The sequence below is a fragment of the Lactuca serriola genome, chromosome 9, assembly GCF_051521515.1.
Source record: "Lactuca serriola cultivar US96UC23 chromosome 9, Lser_US96UC23_V15, whole genome shotgun sequence".
Classification (NCBI taxonomy): Eukaryota; Viridiplantae; Streptophyta; class Magnoliopsida; order Asterales; family Asteraceae; genus Lactuca; species Lactuca serriola.
Window position 1 is genome coordinate 122,512,202 of NC_136416.1, and position 23,487 is coordinate 122,535,688.

The window sequence follows — 23,487 nt, forward strand, 5'->3', positions numbered from 1 at the left end:
TAAATTTATGAATTAAAAATTTTGAGCTAAATTCATGAGTTCCTAAGAGGTTTGGACACTCATTATCATCAATTAAACATATAAGTTTAATTAACTAAACCCAAAAACGACATCAGAAGGTTTCGATATATGGCGAGTCATACGGGTAGAATAGGTTTTCGGCGATGAACAACTTCGGGTTGTTACATTATCCCCCCGTTAGAGGGAATTTCGTCCCGAAATTCAAAGATTAAGATATAGATCATGAATTAGAATAAGACACGAATGGATTTGTTGTCTCGAACGATCATGCTCTCAAGCGGAGTCGGGTTTACACTAGGCGTTCTATCGATCTCTCACTATCGGGACGTGACTTTGTTTCGCACATTGACTCTCTCTCAATCTACGATCTCAATCGGTTCTCTTATGAAGGTTTCAACCCTGGACAACTTCGGTTTCCTCAAAGGAATCACTAGGGTTTCGTTGGGTAAATACTTCTAAGGATTCGAGACGTGAAGTACCAGATGGATGTTACTAAGTTCTGGGGGTAGCCGAAATTGGAAAGTTACGAAATCGATTCTATGAGGATTACGAAGAGTCTACTGTATCACAGGGGAAGTATTTCACACTTCTCAAAGCATATCATGCTTTTCTGGGATAAAGCCATCAACAGAACATACGCTCCAACAGGAAAGTACATCTTCAAGGAGCCGGGTAGCTAACGGTTTGATGGCTTTAGAATAAATTTATGGGTAATACCGCGATATTAGTCGATGGGACCCAAGAATCGACAGGTTTCTATAGGTATTTTTGGTACCGACTAATTCTCTATCGCCTTAGATGCTGGAAAGGTACACGGTTACGACTAGTTTGCTTGGCTACATGATCGAGGAAAAGAGATTTGACTGAAAGGATACCACTACTAATCTGTAGTGATCATATAAGTTCTTGGTCATCGTTTTGAACACGTCATTCTCACTGAGGTTCGGTCACGAGGTAGATCCAGAAATTAAGCCGATGCGGAACTAAGCTAAAATGTTCGAAAGGAATTCTCGGGAATTCTTCGGGAAAGACTTTTAAGGAAAAGAGCTGCTGACTTCCCGTTTCTTAATGATCACAGAAACGAGGAATGCGTGATAATTCATATCGGGAAAAACTTTTGAGCTTTAAGGCACGAAATGATATGAAGGTTTGATGCCGAAGATCACGAGAGATGGGTCGGTGAAAAGATCTAGATTAGCCACCCTTTTGAAACTAAAAGATAACAACATGAATGAGACTCGGTCATTACATGTCCAACATAGCATCAAAGTATTTCGTGAAAAGTTTCCCTTCTGGTACTAGAATCATAAAGAGTTGCAGGTGTAAGAATTAACAAAGAGAAGTATACCTGCGGCGACAGTGGGATCAGCAGTTGTAGCTGCTTTAGGGCAATTTCTTTTCAAGTGCCCTACTTCGCCACAATTGTAGCAGGCTGGACTGATTCCCGTTTCGGATGATTGGTTCGTTGATTTGGCTGGTTTTCTACAGGTTCGAGCAAGATGGCCTTTCTTGCCACAGTTGTCACAGATCCTTTCGCGACATGGACCAGGAATGCGGTGATGGTAGTTGCACTTATCACACCAAGGAAGGGTACCCGTGTATCCACTGGTAGGAGTTTGGGCCGTGGACCTGATAGCTGAAACAATAACAGGGGCAGTAGCAGCATGGACTGCTACTGTTTGCTGCTTCTTAGAAGACCCTTGTGTACTCTGAGCCTTCCGCTTGTTCCAAAATTTCTTTTTACTTCCACCTCCACTTGTGACTGGCTCGGGAGTGGTAGCCTCCTCATCAGAGTTGTCTTCGTGATCGATCAGGATTTGCGCAAGACATTTGGCACTATCATAGGTGTCTGGCTTCGCAGCCAAGACATTCCATTTGGTTGGCTGGGTCAACTCCCAGATGAACCTCTCAATCTTTTTACTCTCCAGGGTAACCATTCCCGGACAGAGTAACGCCAGATCGTCGAATCTTGAAGTATAAGAGGCTATGTCGGAACCCTTCATCTTAAGGTTCCAGAGTTCGTGTTCTAGCTTTTGAATTTCACCCCGAGGGCAATACTCTGCGAGTAGAAGCTCCTTCATAGCTTCCCAACCCATAGCATTTGCTACAGGTAGAGTTAGGGATTTGACTCGGCCGTTCCACCAAGTTAGGGCCTTATCAAGGATGGTGCAGGCGGCGAACTTAACTTTGTCAGACTCTACGCAGGCGCATATTTCAAAGATTGATTCGATTTTCTCGAACCATCGGGTGAGGGAAATGACACCTCCGGTGCCATCAAAGGATGTGGGCTTAGCGTTCATGAATTCTTTATAGGACCCCTCCTTTTGGTGTTCCTGACTGTTCTGGGTTTGCGTGCCACCGAAACCATCTGAGTTCCTTTGGGCTAGGGCAGCTGTCACTGCGGCATTGAGAGCGGCCTGGAATATCACTGGGTCAAATTCAGGAGGAGGTGGTGGCGGAGGGTTGTTGGTGTTCTTCGAGCTGGGTCTCTTTCTTGGAGGAATCGTGATCTAAAAAGACCAGGAAAGAGAGGATCATAAGTCCTCTGAATTGAATCAAGAGATATGGATTAGGGGATATCTCATCAAGACAGATATAACACCGTATTAAGCGATAAAGCAGGAAAGAGTTATCAAGACAGAACATTTTATCGCTAGAGAAATGATCAAGAAACAATGCGTATACGAGGATTTTCTACAAAGGATTGACTTGAGAAATACTCCCATAGTATTTCATGATTCACTGCAATGACGACTCGTTGTTTGGGGTATTGGGTAAGTTTTAGGTATGCTGCATACCACAGTCACTCCCAAGCACATTTTGGCCGTGTCTCGAATGAATATAGTTGGCCAGGCTATATTGACCCTAGACACGATTACATAACTGCCCAGGTTTAACTGCAGCGTACAACACCCATTTACTTATGTTTTGTTCTACTTGTAGTTACGGATCTCGACGGCTCAACATACTTAAATACTTTTGAAAATACTTATATTTTGAAGGATACTTTTAGTTCAGAGAGGCCCCTTAATGTTTATAGTTTTATACCATGTAAGGTTTGGTATACTCCGTTCACTATAAACAAGGGCTCTGATGCCAATCTGTCACGCCCCGAAAACCAGAGGCGGAAACATTTCCGGGGTTGACTCCGCGTTGAGTATCAAATCCAATGTACATCGTAATCACAGTAAACAACCATTACATTACATATATTTGAAAGTTTACATTTGTTTCAAAAGTAAATTGTACAAGTGTTATACATATATCATATGAACAAAATTTGAGACGAGTCTTCTGAGCACTCCGTCTTCTCCAAAAGATGTCGCCGGGTACCTGTCTAACGTGGACCTGAGCATACAAGCGGTTTGAAAATCAGCATAAAGCTGGTGCGTTCATAAGATGTTTATTTGCTGAAAAAATGTACCAGTTTCCTTTAGTTTTCCGAAAAGGTTTGTTATCCAAGAAAATCCCATATTTTCTTATGTAAAACAGTTTAGTTATCCTTCATTCCAGTTCAATTACGCGTTATACGTTACCCCAGGAAAATCCCATATTTTCCTAATTACAAGACCGATTTAATATCACATAGTATAGTTTATTTAATACACAAAACTATATATTGAGAGTCTTGGGATTACTATCACGAATTAGATATAAAATACTTTAATATACGTGAACTTTAGATTGAAAAATAGTTTGAAAGCCTTGGGATTAACATCCCGTACTACATATAGATTTAATACCATGGGACTATCGTCCCGGACTAGATACAAGATAGTTTGATATACTTGAAAATATAGATTGAAAACCATGGGACTACCATCCCGAACTAGATACAAGATAATTTGATAAAACCATAGGATTACTATCCCAAACTAGATATAAGATGTTTTGATAAAACCATGGGATCACTATCCCGAACTAGATATAAGATATTTTGATAAAACCATGGGATCACTATCCCGAACTAGATATAGATTCTAACCATAGGAATAACATCCTGCAATAAATATAAAACTTATAGACTAAAAACCATGGGATTACCATCCCGTACTAGATATATATCTCTAAAACCAAAACCGTGAATAAACTTATATTAATACATATTGTGAGTCGGGTAACCATGCTGATACGACAACGAGACCTCCTTGACGCTTGTCAGACGTCGGACGATATCCAGAATTTGTCACCCCAGGCGTGCCCGCCTAACTGTAGCTAGCAGTTAAGGTGTGGGATTGTCAGTCCCGAATAGATCTATTCATAAATTCCTCGCTCTCCCTCCAGGAGACTCTGGTTACACTTCCGGGGAGGATTTACTGATCATCCATAAAGGGTAGTGACTAACTCACAAACTAGTACTAAATTATTCACAGGGTTCTCATACGATATCAAACATACAAAAGACTATGAAACATAATACAGTGAATATATATACATACAATGAAACTATCTGGCAATACAGTCAAATGATTCAGAGATAAATTGAATCAGACATAGTTTATCTAATAACTTTATACACATATCAGTACATGATAAAACGAGAACTAAAGAAACCCCCAAATTATTCCCATAATAATTTGATTAGTTTGGTTATTTTCTTAACTAAAATCCATTTAGTTGTAGTTGATAAATCATCCCTTATGCTCAGCATAATACATAATGTCACACCCCCGAACCAGACGGCGGAAACGTCCGACGGATATTGTGACTCAATTGAATACCATCACTGTTGGGCTGAAGATTATTTTGAAGATTGCGTCTTTTGGGCTCGATAATATAGTTATCTTGTATTCCGGTTTGGGCCTGTCCAACCGAGAGCCTTCTATGTATTGTATATAAGTTCATGCTTGCATGCATATTAGGTTAACGATTAATACGATAATTCTAGAGCTTAACGATAGTATTTCCAGGTTTCGTTAATCGTTCTTGTAACCTACCAATCCTCTACAGTTGATGTTCTTAATCGAGCTCTTCTGAGGATTTTGTTTAATCATTCGACTCGTTTGATTCAATCTTGTCTTGTTCTTATTACTGCATTCTTACAGTTTTATATTTACATGCTTGTTCAAGATCTAATCGATCTTCATAGATTAAAGGTTGTTTTTATTCTCAACAATTGGTATCAGAGCAGGAGGCTGTGTAATCAATACACATCTTTTCTGTGAAAAAGATTTCCATTAGGGTTTTTCCGCAATTAATAATATTTATTGAGCCGTCATCTCATTATTGACGTATCTTGATATTTATTGTTTTGCCCTAATCTGAGTTATTACAAGTCTGATCTTTGAACAGGTTTTTTCGATCATTATGGACGAGATGCAATCAAATCCTATTAATATTTCCAACAGCATCGGTTCGACGACAAAGATTCCAATCTTATACACCCATGACTATGAAGTATGGGCGCATCACTTCGAAGACTACGTGATTGGATCTGAGGATAATGGATACCTCATATGGGAAGCTATCATTAATGGACCATTTTCTCATTCTGCAACGTCCAGGATTATTAAGACACAAAAGGAGTACAACGATCCGCTAAAGGATGTGAATGATATTGCACAAGATGAAAAGGACAAATTCCAGTGCAATATCAAGGCGTTAAGGTTGATCAGATTCGCCCTTCAGTCCGACACATTCAGATTGGTCAGCTCATGCACGACAGCAAAGGAAGTTTGGGATAGACTTCGCGAACTGTATTCCACAGACGAGGATCTTGAACATTCTGTCCAAACCTTACTCTTATCTGAGTTTGGAGAATTCAGGCAAGGAGCCGAAGAAACAGTGACCTAGACGTTTGATCGCTTCAATCATCTTCTCAGCAAGATGATCAAACACGATATTGAAAGGAAACTTATCGAACAGAAGGTTACTTTCTTGAATGGACTGAGGTCTGAATGGAGAGCAGTGGTTTCCACAGTTAAAGCCCATGAGCAGTTTAAATCATACTCTTTGGTGAAACTGGTGGGTATTCTCAAGTCCCAAGAGAAGATTGTGCTACAAGAAAAGAACGTCGTTTCGAGTCTTGGTTCGTTGGCCCTCCTATCTAAAAGTAAAGCTGTGATTGAGGATGAAGACCTCAACTTGGAGGAATATGACCTCACGTCTGAGGATTATGCCATGATGGTGTCCAATCCCAAGAGGTTCTTAAAGAAGAGATTTCCCAGCAATAAAAACCGAAACTGGCAGGGGAGTTACAGCTCTAAAAAGGTGAACAATGAACCGAAGGCTGAGGAGCCCAAAAAGGAACCGAAAGTGGATGGCGATTCCGGAGTAAGCTGTTTCTACTGTGGTGGGAAAAACCACTATGCTAAGGACTGTGTTCTTAAGAAGATGGCTGAAAAGGATGATGGAAATGATGAGGAAGCTGTGTTGCAGAAGAGACTGGATGAGTTGAGAAAGAAGAAGTCTACCGCTAACCCTTCTATTAATGCTCTTATTGTGCAGGGTTCGGTTAATGATGACGAGTTCGGTAGCACAGAAGTTTGGTCTACAGACTCAGAAGTCGATGAAGTGAGGAAGCCTACCCATGGAAAGGCTTATGTGGCTAAGGAGGAAAGCAGTGGAGGAAGATGCTTCATGATGACTGACGTATCTCAAATGAGGGGATACAACACCGATGGTGGAAGCGATAGACCGAAGGTGCAGGAGGACATGTGCTTTACGACCAAACCACTGAGCCAGCAGTTCAATGAGCTCAATGAACTGATAAAGAAGGTACAATCTGTTTTTATTTCATCTAAAGTACCACCATCCTCATATGAGAAAGAACTAAAAAACGTTAATACAAGAATTTCTCATCTAGATAGCAGCTTAACTCAAACTCGAGTCACCAATTCTAACCTAACTGATCAATTAAGCAGGGTGGCGTCGAAGAGTGAGGAGCGGAGAATGTGGATCGAGTTAAAGGAGTCGGAATTAGTTAAAGTTAAAGACGAAAACATTTATTTGCAAAGAGACAATTTAAAATTGTTAAAACAGCGCAATGTTTTTTGTTTAATTGCTAAACGTTTATATTCTAATATTACTCAGCTTCACTTAGATTGTGAAATAGGCCAAAAGATCCATCGCATGATTTTGCCCTTCCTAGAGTTTAAGGAGGATGAAATCGATGCCGAAGCCTATAATTGTGAGAGTGTGATATCGTCTGATGATGTCAATCCGACCTACATGTATGGACTGGACAAAATTGAGTCCTTCATTAAATCCAAGGACCACAAGGACATGCTTAAAAATCTTTTGGATGAAAATGATAGACTTAAACTGAGAACCGAAACCATACAAAAATTTGACTCTTTAAACGCCAACGTAAGCTCAGAAAACAAAATTGATGTTGAAAATGCATCTGAGCTTGACGAGGACGAAAACATGAGTGAAATTTCTGTAGAGGACACGGTTGACTGCTCAGAATTTGTTAAAAGCGAACCTGAAAACCACAAGAATCTTATTTCTGAAAATTCAGTGGAGTTCGCTTGTTTGTCCCAACAAAAGTCCCCGAAATTAGCAGAGAAAGCAGTTGTGTATCAAAAGGTCAGGACCACTCCGAATCAAGTATACAAGGTGACTGGAGTAACCGAACATCAAACAGCAGAGCTCACAGCTATTGTAAACGAGGACAATGCTGATGGCTGCGATGAGTTCTTCTGGGAAGCTCCAAATAGATATTGCAAACGAAACCGTTGGCTTATCTGAAAGAACGTCCTGGATGAGTAAAGGAAGATACATACCTGAACCCTTGAATAAACCGGACAATTTCAATGAGCCAAGCACCAGTGGTATGAAAGAAATTCCTCAGGAGGATGAAAGATCAGCAAAAGAAGACGATTCCTCAGCTCAAAGTGAAACTCCTTCAGACATTCCCTCTACTCCCTCAGCTCAAAGTGGAACTTCTTCAGACATTCCCTCTGCTCCCTCGGCTCAAAGTAAAACTCCTTCAGTTCAAAAGGAACCAGCCGAGGAGAAACCGAAAACGAAAGCTAATGTTCATCATCAACCCAAGCAGATGAGGAATAGAAAGAGAGAAAGGAACCAAAGATACAGGAAGAACCTTTCTGAAAGAAAACAATTCTGGCAATCCCAGAATGCATACTTCTCACACCAAGACAAGAATCTGAAGTATGAAAACAATCCTGTAGGAAAGCCTGAATCTCACAACAACCGAAAGCCAAGGTTCGGTTCACAAGAAAATACCAACCGAAGGCAAAGGTTCGGTTCCGAGACAGACTTCAACCGAAAGCCAAGGTTCGGTTCGCAAGACGATTCCAACCGAAAGCAAAGGTTCGGTTCTGAAGTCAAAAGAGAACAAGACTCTAAGGTCAGTCCCTCCAATGATCAAAAGCAAAAGGGTCATCTAGAATCTCCAGTCAAGAAGCAATCTCCATCTAAACCCACTTCTTCTACCTATTCTAATTCGTCTACCAATTCATCTCCATCTTGCTCTAAAGCAAATTCTGTCCGTTCTCATCCGTCAGCTGAACAAAAGGGAAAGCAGAAGGTCAATGAATCCAAACCAGAGTCCAAACCGAACTCACCCAATCCTAACAAAATAAAAGTTTTTACTATTAAAAGGAAAGATGAAACAACTCTCATAAAACGAACATATCTAGTTGACATCTCTCTTACTGTTACTGTTCCCATGAAAAGTTCACGTGGACCCAAGAAACTTTGGGTTCCTAAATCTGCCTAACTTTTGCAGGTTATAAGTGACGAGCAGTTTGACGAAGAATGGTACATCGATAGTGGCTGCTCGCGTCACATGACAGGGAGGAAAGAGGAGCTCAGGGAATACAGATCTCTTGCAAATGGTGGCAACGTCAAATTTGGAAATAACTCTTTCGGCACCATAAAGGGATACGGAATGATAACAAATGGGGACTTTTCTATAAGGAAGGTGGCTTATGTGGAAGGACTCCAACACAACCTCATCAGTGTATCTCAGCTTGTTGGAGGTACAGGTCTCAAAGTCTCATTCGATGATGAAGGTTCTGAAATCATAGAGAAAAAGACAAAGAAAGTGATTCTCAAGTCAGAGCGAAAGGGCGAAATGTTTCCTCTAAACATGAAACCCATCAAAGGAAACCCAGCTATATGCTTGTTATCAAAAGCTCAATCCGACAAAAGCTGGTTGTGGCACCGAAGACTCTCTCATCTCAACTTTAAAGATATCAACCGACTTGTCACTGGAGGTCATGTTAGGGGTCTTCCACTGCTCAAGTTCGACAGAGAGCATTTGTGTGCTGCATGCGAAATGGGGAAGCAGAGTCGTCAAAGTCACCCATTTGTAATCAACACAAAAGTCGTTGAACCACTCGAATTACTTCATATCGATTTGTGTGGTCCTTCATCTATCGAAAGCATCGGTGGTAGCAAGTATATTCTTGTTATTGTTGATGACTTTTCACGATTTACATGGGTGTTCTTTCTAAAGCTCAAATCTGAAGCGACTCAAAAGCTGAAAGTGTTAATCAAGCAAATTGAAGTACAGCTCAAGAAGGTTGTTCGCAACATCAGGAGCGACAATGGTCTTGAATTCAAGAACAGGGAGTTTGAAGAGTTTCTTGCAGAAAAGGGAATTAGTCACAATTTCTCAGCTCCCTACACACCACAACAGAACGGAATAGTCGAAAGACGAAACCGATCTTTGTGTGAAGTTGCCCGAACTATGCTAAGTTTCGCCTCCTTACCTCTTTATTTTTGGGCTGACGCTATTTCTGCTGCTTGTTTTACACAGAACATGTCCTATCTCAACAAGCGATTCACGCTCACACCTTATGAGATTCTAAACAACAGAAAGCCCAATGTGAAATTTTTCCATGTGTTCGGCTCAAGGTGTTTCATCTTTAACTCTAAAGAACACCGCAACAAGTTTGATGTCAAAGCCGACGAGGGAATTTTTCTGGGTTACTCGCTCACATCCAAGGCGTACAGGGTCCTCAACAAGCGTTCGAGAAGGATTGAAGAGACATACTACGTGACCTTTGACGATAGCTATGTCAAGAAGCTACAGGCCAAAGAAGACACCGCTGGGGAGATCTTTCCTCAAACTGGCCAAGTCACAGTCTCGATCGCTAACTTATATGATAAATTTCTAGAACTCTTTGACGAACCGGAGAAAGCTTCTCTCTCAGAAGCAGGTGCAGCAGACAACAAAGTTGATCATATGAAGCGAATTGTCGAAGATGCTGCAAGAAGAATGCATGAAGGAGGATCGCCCACTGATGACTCTCCATCCAACCATGCTTTAGTCAAGGGGGAGCCAAGTTCTCATGTCGAGGGGGAGCCAAGCTCACAAGTCCAGGGGGAGCCAAGTTCTACTACTCCAACCAAAGTTGTTTCTCCAACCGAAGATACCTCTCCAACCGAAGGTGCTTCAACACCTGAAAATCCAGCACCGCAAGAAACCCCTGAACCTCATGTTTCTCAAAGCTCATCAATTGAGGGGGAGCATGATGATATGACGCTTGATTACGATAGCCAATATGAGCCGGAAGAAATGATTAACGCTGAACTAGATCCAACCTTTGATCCGAATTACCCTCCTCTTACCAAATGGACTAGAGATCATCCTATCTCTCAAGTAGTTGGTGATGTATCTGAAAAGGTTCTTACCCGATCACAACTGAAGGCAAAGCAGACATCCTTATTTTCTAAGGTTGAGTTCTGTATGTTTAACTCATTTGTATCTAAAGTTGAACCGAAGACAGTTAACACTGCCCTCGATCACTCTGATTGGGTTCAAGCAATGCAAGACGAACTGAACGAATTTGAAAGGAACAAAGTCTGGCGCCTCATTCCAACTCCTCCAGATGCTTCAGTTGTTGGTCTCAAATGGGTTTTTAGGAACAAAATGGACAAGGAAGGTAATGTAATAAGGAACAAGGCTCGTCTGGTGGTCAAGGGATACTGTCAGGAGGAAGGTATAGATTATGAAGAGACTTTCGCTCCAGTAGCTAGGCTAGAATCTATTAGAATATTTCTGGCTTATGCTGCTCACAAAAACTTTGAAGTTTTCCAAATGGACGTCAAGTGTGTATTTCTCAATAGAGAACTCGAAGAAACTGTGTATGTGGAGCAACCTCCTGGGTTCGTGAATGAAAAGTATCCAAATCATTGCTATATTCTGGATAAAGCTGTGTACGGTCTCAAACAAGCTCCGAGGGCCTGGTATGAAACGCTTACACAATTTTTAAAGATGTCTAAATTTAAACAAGGTTCGGTTGACCCAACCTTCTTTCGCAAAAAGGAAGGTAACCACCTTATGATAGTTCACATTTATGTCGATGACATCATCTTTGGCTCCACGAATCCCAGCTTAACAGCTGAATTCAGAAAGCTGATGGAGACTAAGTTTGAAATGAGCTCAATGGGTCCTATTAACTTTTTCCTTGGTTTAAACATAAGACAGGGACCCGAAGGCATCTTTATTAATCAGGAAGCTTACACAAAGACTCTCCTAGCGAAGTTTGGCATGATGGGAGACTCAAAAGTCAAAATCCCAATGGCATTCGGCACCAAGCTTACCCCATCTCTAGACAAACCGGCTGTTGATATAACGCTCTATCGCCAAATGATTGGCTCACTGATGTATCTAACTGCTAGCAGGCCTGATATCATGTTTTATGTGTGTTATTGTGCTAGATTTCAGGCAAACCCACGCGATCCTCACATGCTTGCTGTAAAGAACATCTTACGTTATCTCAAGCGAACCTCCTCTCTAGGTCTATGGTATCCATCCAACTCAGGCTTCTTCGTTCAAGCCTATTCTGATGCTGACCTTGGAGGATGTGGACTCGACCGTAAAATGACAACTGGTGGCTGTCAATTCCTTGACGGGATGTTGGTCAGCTGGCAATCCAAGAAACAACCGTGTGTGTCGTTGTCTACTGCCGAAGCGGAATATATTGTTGCTGCATCCTGCACATCACAAGTGATTTGGATCTAAAGTCAACTTCGAGACTATGGACTCAATATGAAGAAGATCCCACTATATTGTGACTCTGAAAGTGCAATTAGGATCTGTCATAACCCAGTGCAACACTCTAAAACCAAACACATAGCACTGAGGTATCACTTCATCAAAGATCACGTGGAAGATGGAAACGTCGAAGTTCACTTCGTAAGAACCACTGATCAACTGGCCGACGTCTTTACCAAAGCTCTTCCTGAAGCATCATTCAATAAAATATTGCAAGGGCTAGGTATGATGGAATCAGAGTCAGTACCTCATACTACCTCTCAACCTCAAACGTAAGAAGCGAAACCAACCGAACGTTCGGGTTCGGTTCAACCATCTGCCTCGCTCATTACCTCAAAGGTAGTTTTTCTATGATTGTATATTTCTTGTACGATTTTGTTTTTCTCTGTGTTAAAAGTATTTTTCTCTTGCATGTTTAAATTCCCTGGTTTCTCAAAATTTTTCAAAACCGAAACCTACCGAAGGTTCGGGTTCGGTTTTTCTAAATTTTGTTGAACCGAAACCAACCGAAGGTTCGGGTTCGGTTTTTCAAAATTTTCCTAAACCGAAACTAACCGAAGGTTCGGGTTCGGTTTATCAAAATTTTCTACAACCGAAACCAACCGAACGTTCGGGTTCGGTTTTTCATATTCTTTCCAAAGTTTTTTTTTAGTCTTATTTTTTTTTCTTTCTTACTTTTTTTTATTTTTATTTTTTTTTATATAAATCTCAAAAACTCCAAAAATACTTTTTCTTTTTCCTGTGTGTTCTTTCGTTTATGGGGATATCATTGCTGAATTACTTACGTGTCCCTAGAAGCATGCTGTTGTATGTGTCCCAAGCCTCATAAGATTTTGAATAATAGCCTTCATGACCTGGTATACACAAACCTTGTCTTCCCAATAAGGCTAACACATTTATTCTAATCGTGAGCTACCTCAATCTTTTCTCACATGAGTTAAGAGTTTCCTGCTTGGTCCTTATTTTCGCAGCAGAGGTACTATATCTTCTTACACCATCTCCATAAATCTTCTCCACTACATTCGTTTCATCAACGTAAGCCTTGAGACTCTCAGAAATTACCACTGAGGTTTATGGTTACACAACATCTGTGTTTATGATCTTAGTTTCGTGTCACTACGAGCTGAGTGAAACCCAAAATTCAACACCTAATGAATTGACGGTGAACAATTAATTTGCTCAAGTTTTCACCAAAGAATTGACGAATGTACCTTCATGACATCTCAAATTTTATTTTGCGTGATTCCTATGAAATTGTTAAACACCATAACATTTCTTCCCAAGGGATCCAATTTTAAATTTTTATCTGAGATTTTATATTAATCCAAGCCAATTTAAAATTTACTCCTACCTACTTGTTCAACAGACTACACTGGTCTCACAAGTACTTTGTTCACTTTCTTTCTTATTTCAAGAACATAATTGATGAATCAAAGCGAAAGCCACCTTATTTAACCTAATTAAAAGAAGCCTTTCAACATTTCTTAATAAATGTTTGATCGTAATTCAACGGGAATCCACACTAGCACTTTAAGGTCTCTCTTGACCCTGAAGGAAGAGATTCGTGCCCGGGATCATCAGTTTCGTGTCATTATTGACATCACATAATATCCTTAAAAGAGTTGCTTTATTTCTTTTTCTTTTACACTCTTTTCACGAAAATCTTTGATTTTCCCAAATTCCGTTGCTAATTATTTACAGGCTGTATTATTACCCGGTGGTTAATTACGAAGTTGTGGTAAAAAACAATCCACGTGGGTGTTAAATTCAAAAAGATGTCGTTTAAAAAGATAAGACGAAAGGTTGCTGACTTGGCGGGGGTTAAAGGGATTGAAATTCAAATGACGGTAAAAAGGGGGCGCGTGTGAATATGGAACGGCCGTGCTTTTACTGACAACGTGGACGCGTGTGCGAAATCCAAGCGTCATATCTCTGGCAATTAAAGGCGCGTGCGGATTTGAAGCGATTTTCTTCTAAAACGGCGCTTGTTAGGTAGTGTGATCCTAGGATTCTGACAATCTCTCTCCTACGTGATCATCGCATAGAAGATATGAAACGATTTTTCTCTCTCCAATCCCTCACTATAAAAGGCAGTCCACAAAACCTTTTACCTCTTTACTGCCTCCGAAATTTTTCAAGAGCAAAAACTCACAAATCGCTTCACTGTTCATCATCTTCTCCAATTCTTCAACAATGGCTGAATCTTCTTCCGTCCATGCTACTTCACAGATACTCCCCATCCGCCCACAACAATGTCTGGTTATTGATCTTAACCAACTGGCGTACGACTCCTACATGTCGCCGGTCATAGAATGTTTGAAGTACTCCCAACTTGCTCCTGCACTCTTAAGAATCGAATCTGTGCCAATGGTGGCCCTATCGCAGGTCTACGCGACTGCTTACTACGACAAGGCCGTCGACCGGGTGTTTTTCGAGCTTGCAGAACACAAGACTTCCGTTTCACGCCAACGTTTCTGCACCATGCTAGGGTTTGCCGTTGATCCTACAAGAGTCCATCCGGAGACGATTCCGGTTGGGATGCTGTTTAGCATGTTTTACAACATGGGATACACAGAGGTTCTCACCTCTGTCGCCAAGTTTAAAAAGTCCTGCCTGCCGCCACAATGGAATGGCCTATTTACAGTCCTTTTCAAGGGCTTGTCGGAGAGGAGCTCAGGATCTGACGGTGCAAGTCGTCTATTCCTGTCGATAATGTACGGGGTCTACAACGGGACAAACCTGGACTACGGGTGGGTCCTATGGCAACAGCTCATCCAGAGCCTCTCTTCATCATCCCGACACTCTGAGGTGTCGTTGGCCCGGTTCTGGATCTTGATTACAAGATGGGCCATGGACAAGTTTGATGTTCCCACTGCTGACGGTGCATCGATGTCTTCTGTTGGTACGTTCCATACCAAGAAGATCATCGTCTCAGATGCATCAAAATTTTCTTTCATTGGCTCCATCCCAGAGACAATGTATGGCGGCGTGACATCTGACAGCAGGTTGATTCGGACAATCAAGGAGTTTAGGTCTACTGGTCCTAGGGAACTGACACCGGATATGCTCAGGTCGATTCATGATGCAGACAAACCGACCAACAGGGGCAAAAAGGCTGAAAAAGGGAAGCAAGCGACCAAAGCTCCAAAGGGTCCTTCTCCCAAAAAGAGGAAACAATCGAAGGCTGCACAGTCCCCACAGCCGAAGAGGAGGAAGACTCAACAGAAGCGAAAGCTTGTCATTCCCTCTTCTTCCAGTAACTCTGAGGGTGAGAGTGCGGATTCCGAAGGCTCTCAAGGAGACGAATCTCCTCAACGAGGCAACACACCACCTCGGTCCCCAACCCCAGAGATGGAACTTCATAATTCCCCAGTTCCTTCACCTCCACCAACTATTCCTACTTCCATTCCCACCATAAACCCCACCATTCCACCAACATCTTTCCCTATACCACCACCCATTTTCACAACTGCCACCGAAACACCACCAGTAACCGAAACCCCTCCCGTAACCGAACCACCACAAACCGAAACACATACAACGAACCTACCCAAACTCAACCACCACCCAATACTCAAACTCAACATACCCCAACCACAACACCCCTAGCTTCACCACCCCCTCCATCTCCAGAAAATGCCTCTGATGACGACGATACTTACCTTGGTGGGGAAAACATGAACTTTGATTCGGTCTACTATAGTCCGTTTCAAGTTCAGAGTGATGAGGAGGATGATGCTCCAGTGACAAAGAATCATCTTAAAGAGCTTCACGAGAAGGTTGATCTACTTCTCGCCTCCTCTTCCAACCAGCAGTCCTCTCTATTTGAAGCTGCCCTTCAGAAAATTGTTGATGCCTTCTCCCGGGCTCAACATGATTCGATGGCCTCCGCGACTGCTGCTATCGACGCCTCAACCCGAGCTTGTGAGGCTGCGACCGAAAAAGTCGATAAACTATTCTCCGACGCTACTGTCCTGTTGAAGTCTTTGCAGGAAAGCGCCGACGCCACTAAGACAACTTTGGAACCAATTGTTCAGCAGTTGGCCAAGTTCGTCTCAACGGAGTTGACTTCGTTCGCTACCCTACGCCAAAATATAAGCGACGACAACTCGGTCCTTCGTGCCTCCATCGATGCTCGCCTCGCTAAGTTACAAGAGGATCTTGCAGCTGAGAATTCTTTGATGGACGTTCTGGCGAGCAAAACAACCGCCCTCAAGGTCAAGAGCACGCAACTTTCCAACTCCGAACAACAATTGGAAGCTCTTCGATCCGAAAGGGAGGTGATCAAAACGTGTGTTTCGGATGTCCACGCAGCATTATCCAACATCCTGGAAGCACACGATCCCATTCTAAACCATTCGGTGAGGCGTACCCTCGCTGAAAAACTCTCTCCGGCCATGGACCTTCTCAGCAAAATCGAAGGCCTACCGAGTTTCGTGTCCATTCCGAAACAAGGGGGAGATGAGAAGAAAGGATCGAAACCACCTCCTTCCTCCAAAGCTACTCACACAACCGAACCACCTCAGACTGGTCAAGCTTCGGGTTCGGGTGTGAAGAACAAGGGCAAAAACATAACTGAGGAAGAAGATGAAGATGAAGACAGGGAGACCATTGCTGACATGTTGAAACGAAAGAACAGTCGCAATGCTGACGATGATGCCAGTCGTGTGGCGCGAGAGGCTGAAGAAGCCGAACGCAAGCAAAAGGAAGCCCACGATCTCCTTGAGAGCCGAAAGACTCTTTTCCCTGCCTGGACTAGGGAACGTTTAATTAAAGAGGCCATAGAAACTCCAAGCATATTATGGCTCGAGCCGGTTATCTCGTTCGACTGCAACAATACTGTCGATTCGCAGTTCGACATGCCGCTGACTCGAAAGGCGTTCATCTTCCACGCCTTCTCCAACATATTTGAAGTCCCTCACCCGAATGATGAGCTTGACAGGGAGCTCATTGACTTCTATCTGGAGGCTGCTCGTCCTCAATACCTTACATGGAGCGCCCAGAAGATTGTGAACGTTCGGGTGCTGAAACCTTATGCCGTAGGAAGATTCACAAACGTTAAGTTCAAGCTCATTCGAGGATCAGCAAGAACTGCTCATCTTATCTCCCTGGCGGATCTACCGAATCTAAATCCTCATGATTGGATTGTCCTGTATAATATCCTTTTGACTGATGAAGCCGAATATGGTCCCATTATACACCATGTCAAAAGGATGTTAGCCTGCTACATCATGGAGGTTGCCCTAATGGATCAGGAGGTCGCCACAGTCTTTAAGAAGAAACCGAAGATAGCTCCTGTGGGATCGGCCAGTGATCTCAACCAAATGAAAATGGGCAAGATCGACCCGAGACGCAACTTGGTTATGTTCACTAGAGCCGAAGGTCAGAAATGTCTCTTCGCTTTAGCTGACAAACACCTTTACACCACAGCTTGTTTGGAGCACGTGTTATCTATTATCAAACGGTGTAAAGAGAACTCGGCTGATGACATCAAGTACTTCAACGACATGATCAATTGGTACATCCGGTTTAGACAGACCATTCTCTCCATCACCAAATGTCTGTTTAGCACCGTGAAGAAGAAGGTATCTGCTTCAGCTGCTGGCCCAAGTAACAAGTGAAGGTCTCGCTCCAAATTGATGCAAAGGAGGAGATTGTTGGGCTGAAGATTATTTTGAAGATTGCGTCTTTTGGGCTCGATAGTATAGTTATCTTGTATTCCGGTTTGGGCCTGTCCAACCGAGAGCCTTCTATGTATTGTATATAAGTTCATGCTTGCATGCATATTAGGTTAACGATTAATACGATAATTCTAGAGCTTAACGATAGTATTTCCAGGTTTCTTTAATCGTTCTTGTAACCTACCAATCCTCTACAGTTGATGTTCTTAATCGAGCTCTTCTGAGGATTTTGTTTAATCATTCGACTCGTTTGATTCAATCTTAACTTGTTCTTATTACTGCATTCTTACAGTTTTATATTTACATACTTGTTCAAGATCTAATCGATCTTCATAGATTAAAGGTTGTTTTTAATCTCAACAATCACAATGAATATACATGAAACATAACATCATACAATACCAAGCATTGGAATATTACAACTGGTAGCATTTACATTAAGTACATTGATCCATAATATTACATGCCCAAAAGTAAATTGTTCGGTACTATTTAAAACAACAGCAAGACGTTACTGAGTACATTTTTCCTTTTCGGTTTACCTGTTACCTGAGAATACAAGTATTTTGAAAAACGTCAACATATGAAATGTTGGTGAGTTCATAAGTAATGTTTGAAATATAGTGGTTTATATTGTTTTGAAAATCACCATAAAATCCGATATTTTCTGAAAAGAACTTAGTATAAAAAGTGTGAAGATCCGTAAGTATGCTTGTTTGTTTCTAAAAATGTAAAAGTACAATTTATAAAACTCGGTATGTAACTTGTAGGTGTATTAATTGAAAACCCTAGGAAAACCCGATGTTTTCCTAATACTTTGCATCAAATGATTTATGTCTTGTTATTTCGTTACGACAGGTGTATTCGTTGAGTCCCGGTGACGTTGGATTAATTATGGATTGTGAATTGTTATAAACACACATTAATGAAAATGACTAGTTTACAACCATACAAACGATTCCCTTAGGCGTCGCTCGCACTATTCACTTAATCCAAACACCCGGACTTCATGTAGCCCCACAACCGAGGAGGAAAAGAGGGTGCGAAGCCCCGATATTTTCCGTAAGTCGTTCAAGGCTATCGTGAATGTGAAGGGCCCTTAGCCCGACTCGCATTTGGTGAATTCTCGACTTTACTAGCAGCACCAGAGGGCCCTTGGGGTCCAACAGCACAAAGCCTGTAAAAGTCCTTTTACACGAAATTAGGTCATATAAGACCCAACTACATGTAAGCGAGTTTCCTTCGGGCCTAAAGATCATGTCATTGGGCTAGCTAGGCCCAACAAACACGATTTGAAACTTTTGGGCCCAAAGACGGTGTATCGACGTCTGGTGTATTCTCACGTGTGTATTGACTTCCCGAAATTTCCGCGTGTGTATTGAAGTTTCGTCGTGTTAGTAATTTCGGATTCATTATTGATTCGAGACCGAATCAATTCGTTTGATAACGATTTTTGGTGTTGAAGGTGTATTATAATTTGCCGATAGTCGAGGTGCTAGTATTTCATCATGACGGATTTATTGTTTAAAACATTAGGAGGTTTCATTATTGCAGCCCCTTTCTTTTGGATAATTTACACATTTAACCCTTTGTATAAAATAAGTTTCTATTTTAGTCCTCAAACCATTCTTCTTGACACTTTAGTATCAAAACTTGTAGAAAAGTTATTTTTCAGCTCAAAGTTATTTGAAAAACAGTTTTAGTCCACCAAATGAAATTTTTCTCGGCTGAAACCCTTATGTTCGCAGTTTTTACACTTTTAGCCCAAAATAGAATTTTTTTGCATTTTTGGTCCCTTTTAAATATGAAAAGCATTTTTAACCCTTGAAATGGACTTGGAGCATTAATAGTCCCCTGTTTTACAGAAAATCACAATTTCAGCCCCTCTAATTTGAAAATCTCGCATATTGGGCTTTATTGGGCCGAAAAATTCATTTTTGGCCCATTATGCTTAAAAATTTCACATTTAATCCTTCAAAGAGAATATTTCCAGAAAAATACCTTATTGAAACTGTTTTGACTCATTTCATCCATCAGAATTTGTATTTTGTCATTTTGGGCCGTTTAACCTTATATTTTTAACATTTTGAGTCCAAAAATGGGATTTTTAGCCCAATGAATTCATATTAGCCAACTTGGCTATTTTTCTAGAAATGATTTGTGTGTAATAATATGTTTAACACTTGTTTCATACATCCTAATTCAAATCTCGATTTTAAGGACTTTTTGACTAGTTTCAACACCATAATCACATAAGAACATGTAAACAAACATAGAAATCATACAAAGCATACATATACTCATAGATCTACACATTTGCTTGTATTCCCCCCCCACAAAACTTATAAAAACCGAAAAATAGGGGGTATGAAGCTCACCTTTGGGTGTGGTTTCGGTTTTGGAGGAGAATGGAAGAAGTTTGATATTGTTTTCGCCCTAGCAACACCTTGATGATGATCTCGAACTTGAGGGGATTATAAGAGTATGATTACCACAAATGTTTAAGAGAAGGGATCTAATCATGAGAAAAGAGTTATAAAATCCTTGGGTATGTATAACTTACCAAGAAGTGATGATATTTTCTTGAAATCCTCTAAATGCACAAGCAAAATTTCGAGATTTTGAAGTGGGAAGGAGGAGAATATTTGAGAGAGTTTAGAAGAGTTTTGATGTTGTGTGTGTGTGTGTGGGATCGGCCGAGAATCAAGAAGGAAGGAGAGAAGAGAGAAGTATGAAAGGATGGTGCATGGAAGTATGAGTCCTCTTGCAAGGAAGTCCCTTGGATAATTGTGAGGTGTCACTCACAAAGTCAACCCCCTCTTCTTTTGGGCTTGGGCCGAGAATGGGGAGGGTGAGAGGAGATTTTTGGGCTTTTGCCCTTAAGCCCATGTTATAGCTAGGTTGGATGATATTTGGCCTAAAAAAAATATAAATATGATTTTTATGACCCATTAGGTTAGATTAGGTTAATTATGGTCCAAAATGGTTCATATAGCTAATGTATCTCAATCTAGGCCCAATATGGCCCAAAATATTGAGTTAAATGGAATTGGGTCCAATTAGAGCCCATTTAAAGGTTCTAATCCCATGATAGTCAAATTAGAAGCTTATTGATCCAATGAGTCCAATAAGGAAGTCCTAGCCAAAATGGACCTAACAAGAACTTCTAGGGTTTCCAATTGCTTGTTGACTATTTGTAGTACTTGTATGGTGTATTGGATTAATGTTTTGTTGTCATAAAGTAAGCATCATACATGCTCTTAAGTTTTTGATTCTACATTTTACTTGAGTGTAGTGATTACAAGACACAAAATTTCTAGTTGTGACATCATCCCCCCGTTAGAGGGAATTTCGTCCCGAAATTTTGTTTAAAAGCTAGATTTGAGAATGCTAAAATAGGTGTGGGTACTTTTGCTTCATTTGATCTTCACGTTCCCACATGAATTATGGCCCACGCTTCGCGTTCCACCGTACTTTCACGATCGGGATGCGACTTTGCTTAGTACGCTTCACCTCCATGTCCATGATTTCAACCGGTTCTTCAATGAACAGGAGATTCTCGTTGATTTCGATCTTGTCAAGGGGAATGACGAGTGTTTCGTCCGATAGACACTTCTTTAGATTGGAGACATGGAACACGGGGTGTACACTGTTTAGCTTTGCGGGTAGTTGCAGTTTATACGCCACGGGACCTATTCGGGCGACGATCTCGAAAGGTCCAATGTATCGTGGGTTCAGTTTTCCCCGTTTTCCGAAACGAATAACTCCTTTCCAGGGTGAGACTTTTGACAGTACTCGATCCCCGACCTGAAATTCTAAGGGCTTTCGCCGTTTATCGGCGTAGCTCTTTTGTCGGTCGCGCGATGCTTGTAATCGAGCTCTGATTTGAACGATCTTTTCTGTGGTTTCACGAATGATCTCCGATCCCGTTAGCGCCTTGTCCGACGTATGTGCTTTTGCTAGTTAGGTATCACCCACCTCAGCCCAACATAACGGTGATCTACACTTACGCCCATATAGTGCTTCGAAAGGAGCGACCTTGATGCTCGAATGGTAACTGTTGTTATATGAGAATTCGACTAAGGGTAAGTGGGTATCCCAAGACTTCCCAAAGTCTATCACACATGCGTGGAGCATGTCTTCGAGCGTTTGAATGGTTCGTTCACTTTGACCATCCGTTTGTGGATGATAAGCGGTGCTCATGTCGAGATGAGTTCCCAGTGCCTTCTGGAGAGATTGCCAAAAACGTGAAGTGAACCTACTGTCCCTATCCGAGATAATAGACACTGGTACTCCGTGGAGTCTCACGATTTCTCAAATGTATAAACGTGTCAATCTTTCCATCTTGTAGGATTCCTTTATGGGCAGGAAATGGGCAGATTTCGTCAGTCGGTCGACTATTACCCATATGGTGTCTAGTCCATCCGACGTCTTGGGTAGCTTGGTCACGAATTCCATAGAAATCCCTTCCCATTTCCACTCAGGGATTACCGGTTGCTGTAATAACCCTGAGGGCTTCTGGTACTCCACCTTTACCTTGGCACACATAAGGCACTTACTAACATTGGTGGCAATTTCCGCCTTCATGTTGGGCCACCAATAGTGTTGTTTAATATCCAAATACCTCTTGTTTGAGCCGGGATGAACGGAGTATCGCGTCTTATGGGCTTCCTTCATAACTACCTCCCTAAATCCTCCGAGCTTAGGGACCCAAAGACGGTTCATGAAATAGTATACTCCATTCTCCTTTGCCTCTAGGTTCTTCTCTATTCCGCGCAATGCTTCGCTTGCTCTATTTTCCGTCTTCATTGCCTTTGACAGGGCTACTGCAATTTGAGTGGCTAGGTGAGATTAGATGGTTATTGAGAGAGTTTTCGTACGACGATTAGAGTACTCTTTCCGACTTAATGCGTCAGCTACCACGTTGGCCTTGCCTGGGGTGGTACTTGATCTCACACTCATAATCGTTTAGTAATTCAACCCATCTCCGTTGCCTCATGTTCAATTCCTTCTGGTTCAAGATTTGCTGTAGACTCTTGTGGTCCGTGAAGATGGTGCACTTCGTATCATAAAGGTAATGCCTCCAAATTTTTAGGGCAAAGACCACGGCTCCCAATTCTAGGTCATGGGTCGTATAGTTCACTTCGTGCGTCTTTAGTTGGCGGGATGCGTAAGCTATCACCCTTCCACGCTGCATGAGAACGCAACCTAAGCCCTGATTTGACACGTCACAGTAGACCACGAAATCTTCCGTTCCCTCCGGTAGTGATAGTACCGGGGCACTACAGAGAGCTTGTTTCAGGGTTCAGAATGCGACTTCTTGTTTGTCTGTCCATTTGAATGGTATGCCCTTTTGTGTAAGCGAGGTAAGTGGTTTGGCGATCTTAGAGAAGTTTTGAATGAATCTCCTATAGTAGCCTGCTAGACCCAAGAATTGACGGATTTCCGTGGGTGTTGTCGGGATTGCCCATCCTTCAACAGCTTTGACCTTAGAGGGATCCACATGAATTCCATCTTGGCTAACTACATGACCTAGGAAGTTCACACTCCGGAGCCAGAACTCACACTTGGAGAGTGTTGCATATAGCTCTTCCGATCGCAGAGTTTCTAGGATTTGTCGGAGATGTTGGCCATGCTCTTCTTCGCTTCGGGAATAGACGAGAATGTCATCAACGAAGACAATGACAAAGTTGTCGAGGAATGGTCGACAGATTCGGTTCATCAGGTCCATAAATGCGGCAGGGGCATTTGTTAGACCGAAGGGCATTACGACAAATTCATAATGTCCGTAGCGAGTTCGGAAAGCGGTTT